The following is a 5,704-nucleotide window of genomic DNA, read 5'->3' on the forward strand; positions in this document are numbered from 1 at the left end:
TCTTTAGCATTTATTTCTGCCCTAATTTTTAAGATTTCTTTCCTTCTACTAACTCTGGGGTTCTCCAATTCTTCCTTTTCTAGTTGCTTTAGTTGTAGAGTTAGGTTATTTATTTGACTTTTTTCTTGTTTCTTGAGGTATGCCTGTATTGCTATGAACTTTCCTCTTAGCACTGCTTTTATAGTGTCCCACAGGTTTTGGGTTGTTGTGTTTTCATTTTCATTAGTTTCTATGCATATTTTGATTTCTTTTTTGATTTCTTCTGTGATTTGTTGGTTATTCAGAAGTGTGTTGTTCAACCTCCATATGTTGGAATTTTTAGTAGTTTTTCTCCTGTAATTGAGATCTAATCTTAATGCATTATGGTCAGAAAAGATGCTTGGAATGATTTCGATTTTTTTGAATTTATCAAGTTTAGATTTATGGCCCAGGATGTGATCTATCCTGGAGAAGGTTCCATGAGCACTTGAAAAAAAGGTGAAATTCATTGTTTTGGGGTGAAATGTCCTATAGATATCAATTAGGTCTAATTGATCTAATGTATCATTTAAAGTTTGCGTTTCTTTGTTAATTTTCTGTTTAGTTGATCTGTCCATAGGTGTGAGTGGGGTATTAAAGTCTCCCACTATTATTGTGTTATTGTTGATTTCCCCTTTCATACTTGTTAGCATTTGTCTTACATATTGCGGTGCTCCTATATTGGGTGCATATATATTTATAATTGTTATATCTTCTTCTTGGATTGATCCTTTGATCATTATGTAGTGGCCTTCTTTGTCTCTTTTCACAGCCTTTGTTTTAAAGTCTATTTTATCAGATATGAGTATTGCCACTCCTGCTTTCTTTTGGTCTCTATTTGCGTGGTATATCTTATTCCAGCCCTTCACTTTCAGTCTATATGTGTCCCTTGTTTTGAGGTGGGTCTCTTGTAAGCAGCATATAGAGGGGTCTTGTTTTTGTATCCATTCGGCCAGTCTTTGCCTTTTGGTTGGGGCGTTCAACCCATTTACGTTTAAGGTAATTATTGATAAGTATGATCCCGTTACCATTTACTTTATTGTTTTGGGTTCGGGTTTATACACCCTTTTCGGTTTCCTGTCTAGAGAATATCCTTTAGAATTTGTTGGAGAGCTGGTTTGGTGGTGCTGAATTCTCTCAGCTTTTGCTTGTCTGTAAAGCTTTTGATTTCTCCTTCATATTTGAATGAGATCCTTGCTGGGTACAGTAATCTGGGCTGTAGGTTATTGTCTTTCATCACTTTAAGTATGTCTTGCCATTCCCTCCTGGCCTGAAGAGTTTCTATTGAAAGATCAGCTGTTATCCTTATGGGAATCCCCTTGTGTGTTATTTGTTGTTTTTCCCTTGCTGCTTTTAATATTTGTTCTTTGTGTTTGACCTTTGTTAATTTAATTAATATGTGTCTTGGGGTGTTTCGCCTTGGGTTTATCCTATTTGGAACTCTCTGTGTTTCTTGGACTTGGGTGATTATTTCCTTCCCCATTTTAGGGAAGTTTTCAACTATTATCTCCTCAAGGATTTTCTCATGATCTTTCTTTCTGTCTTCTTCTTCTGGGACTCCTATAATTCGAATGTGGAGCGTTTCATATTGTCCTGGAGGTCTCTGAGATTGTCCTCGTTTCTTTTAATTCGTATTTCTTGTTTCCTCTCTGATTCATTTATTTCTACCATTCTATCTTCTATTTCACTAATCCTATCTTCTGCCTCCGTTATTCTACTATTTGTTGCCTCCAGAGTGTTTCTGATCTCATTTATTGCATTATTCATTATATTTTGACTCTTTTTTATTTCTTCTAGGTCCTTGTTAAACCTTTCTTGCATCTTCTCAATCCTTGTCTCTAGGCTATTTATCTGTGATTGCATTTTGATTTCAAGATTTTGGATCATTTTCACTATCAATATTCGGAATTCCTTCTCAGGTAGATTCCCTACTTCTTCCTCTTTTGTTTGGTTTGGTGGGCAACTCTCCTGTTCCTTTACCTGCTGAGTATTCCTCTGTCTCTTCATCTTGGTTATATTGCTGCGTTTGGGGTGGTCTTTTTATATTCTGGTAATTTGTGGAGTTCTCTTTATTATGGAGCTTCCTCACTGTGGGTGGGGTTCTATCAGTGGCTTGTCAAGGTTTCCTGGTTAGGGAGGCTTGTGTTGGAGTTCTGGTGGGTGGAGCTGGGTTTCTTCTCTCTGGAGTGCAGTGGAGTGACCAGTGATGGGTTATGAGACATCAAAGGTTTTGGAATAATTTTGAGCTGCCTGTATATTCAAGCTCAGGGGAGTGTTCCTGTGTTGCTGGAGAATTTGAGTGATATGTCTTGTTTTGGAACTTGTTGGCCCTTGGGTGGAGCTTGGTTTCAGTGTAAGTATGAAGGCATTTGATGAGCTCCTATTGCTTAATGTTCCCTGAATTCAAGAGTTCTCTAATGTTTTCAGGCTTTGTATTTAAGCCTCCTGCTTCTGGTCTTCAGTTTTTACAGTAGCCTCTAGACTTCTCCATCTATACAGCACCGATGATAAAACATCTAGGTTAAAGATGAAAAGTTTCTCCACATTGAGGGACACTCAGAGAGGTTCACTGAGTTACAAGGAGAAGAGAAGATGGAGGGGGTAGTTAGAGGTAACTGGAATGAGATGCGGTGAGATCAAAAGAGGAGAGAGCAAGCTAGGCAGTAGTCACTTCCTTATGTGCGCTCTATAGTCTGGCCCGCTCAGGTATTTACGGAGTTATACAGGGAAGAGGAGAGGGAGGAAGTAGACAGAGGTGACCAGGAGGATAAGAGAGAGGAATGAGAAGGAGAGAGACAAATCCTGCCAGTAACCAGTTCCTTAGGTGTTCTCCACTGTCTGGAACACACAGAGATTCACAGAGTTGGATAGAGAAGAGATGGGGGAGAAAAGAGACAGAGGCCACCTGGTGGAGAAAAAGGAGAGTCCATAGGAGAAGAGAGTGGTCAAGCCAGTAATCTCGCTCTCAGGTAAACTTGGGTAGTGAAGTTTGGGTTTTTAAATGAACATAATTGACAACAAAAACCTAAGAGCAAAGGTTAAAAATCTAGAGTAGAGGTTGGATTTTCAAAAATACAATATTAAAGAAAAGAAGCAGAAGGAAAAAGCAGGAAAGAAAGAAAGAAAAAAAACCAAGAATTATTAAAAAAAACAAGCAAACAAAAAAAAACAAAACAAACAAAAAAAACCCCACCAACAACCATCCAAAGGCTATATATGGTGTTTGCCTTAAAAAAAAAAAAAAAAAGTCTTTTTTTTAAAAAATAGTAATAATAGGTTATAGTAATAAAAATTAGAGGAGAAATAGAAGATTTAACAATTAAAAAAAAAAGGTTAGAAAAAAAAAGAAAAAAAAAAAAAAGGAATGATTTTTAAAATAGTAAAAATATATCTGGCTCTTCTCTGATGTTTTGGGCCGTGTGGGATCACTTCCAAGGTGGTTCCCTCTGTTTAACTTCTTCCGTTTGCTGGTTTTTCAGGCTCACTAGTTCAGTCGCGCTGTGGGGAGGGGGAATGCCGCAAACTAATAGCGCTGTCGTGTGCTCACAGTGTCACAGCCCCGCTTGACCTGTCCCTTCTCGCGGCACACAAACCGCTCCGGCTCTACGATGCACAGCCGGGAACCGTCTGGGGCCGGCCCTAGGCTGCGTGCACTTCCCGGTCCAAGCCGCTCATGTTTGGCGCTCAGGCAGCCCTCAGAGGCACAGATTCGGCTGGGACTGCGCTTTGTGCCCTTCCCAGCTCCGAGTAGCTCAGGAGTTTGGCGAGCGTGATCGCCGTGGCTTGTCACCTTTTCTGTCGCTGCTGCTCAACTTTCTGGGTGGACCGCTGGCGTCCCCCGTGAGGCAGATTGTGACTGTCCAGCACCCCCAGAAGTCTTAGCAAAGAAGCCCGCTTGCAGTTAGGTAAGTAAAGTCTCTCCGGGTCTGCAATTGCCCCTTTCCAGTCCTTACGGCTCTGGCTGCCTGTCCCCGGCGGGGGATGACCTGCAGCCGGCTTTTCCTGTTCCGTCCTTTGTTCTGTGCTTGGTCCTGGCGGCGTCTTATGTTCGAGCTTTTTGTGCTGTAGCTATCACACAGTCTGGTTTGCTAGCGCAAGTTAGATCGTTCTGGTTGCGCGTGGGGCGTTCCTGCCCGATTCTTACAAAGCACTGCAGCCCGCGCCTCCCGCGCGTCCCTGCCCTGCCCCCACTTCCCAATGGCGGATGCAGGCGTCTGTGCTGCTTTTCCGCTGGGGGAGTTACTGTTGGGCTTGTAATCTCTTGGTTTTAATTATTTCTTTATTTTTCCTTCCTGTTATGTTGCCCTCTGGGTTTCCAAGACTCGCCACAGACTCGGCAGGGAGAGTGTTTCCTGGTGTTTGGAAACCTCTCTTCTTAAAATTCCCTTCCCGGGACGGGCTTCCCTTCCCGGGACGGAGTTCCCTCCCCACCTCCTTTGTCTCCTTTTTCGTCGTTTATATTTTTTCCTACCTGTTTTTGAAGACAATGGTCTGCTTTTCTGGTTGCCTGCTGTCCTCTGCCAGCCTACAGAGGTTGTTTTGTGGAGTTTGCTCAGCGTTGAAATGTTCTTTTGAGGAATTTGTGAGGGAGAAAGTGGTCTTCCCGTCCTATTCCTCCGCCATCTTTATGCTCCTCTACCAATTTGTGTGATTTTAGTTTCCTAACCAGGGAATCGAACCCTTGGCTGTGAGAGCTAGGGGTCCTAACCACTGGACCACCAGGGAATTCCCTAATTTTTTTTCAATAAGTTTTCTCTGAACACTTTTTATCAGAATTGCTTTAGCATCTGGCATATTCAGCAATGAACTCTGTAACACAATACAAAATAGATGAATGCCCGAATGGAAAACTATGGGGGAGAGGGTGGGGAAACAACTAACTCTTTAGTACTTTAAGAAAGTGAATTTTAAAGTAAAAAGCTGTTCAGCTATTAACATGTAAAAAATCCAGCAATAAGGGGCAGACAACCAAACTGAATGCCCATTAAATACAGAAAGTATTTGGCTTACCTTATATGTACAGAGATGAGTAAACAAAAGAATTTTCCAAACTGGCAAAATAAACTGGAAAAGTAACTTGGCATAGGAACAGCAAAATTTATTGTTGACAGCATAAAATTTTCCGTAGTCTTTATGGACGGCAATTTGGAAATACTTTCTCTTGATATAATTTATATTATGGCAATGATCAGAAATGGGTTAAAGTATTTAAGAAAATCCACCACAGGACTGTTTATAGCATGGGATTCTTTAATAGTGCAAAATTTAAAATAACTTAAAAATCCAACAATAGGGATTATGACTTAATAAACAGATAGATCCACACTATGCAGTGAGTAAGACTAGAGCTTGATGAAATAAGACAATGTTTGGTGTGAAAAAAAACATTTCAATTACAGCCATGATCTTTGTGTAAAAAAAATGTGTACACACTCATATACTCAGAAAAAAAGACTTAAAAGTAACGCTGCAGTGTTAATTGGTTATCTTTAAGGGTCAGGATTTTAAGTAATTTTGGGGCTGTATACATTTTATGTTTTCTAGGTTCTCTATGCTAAACACACTGTGATTATCAGAGAATAAAAATATTTTAAAACAGGGTTCCAGTCTACATACAGTTTTGCCAGACTTGCTAAGCCACATGAGCTGAGAGCCCTCCATCCAAGTATGTAGCCGCCATAATAAA

This window comes from Capricornis sumatraensis, chromosome X, assembly GCF_032405125.1.
Source record: "Capricornis sumatraensis isolate serow.1 chromosome X, serow.2, whole genome shotgun sequence".
Classification (NCBI taxonomy): domain Eukaryota; kingdom Metazoa; phylum Chordata; class Mammalia; order Artiodactyla; family Bovidae; genus Capricornis; species Capricornis sumatraensis.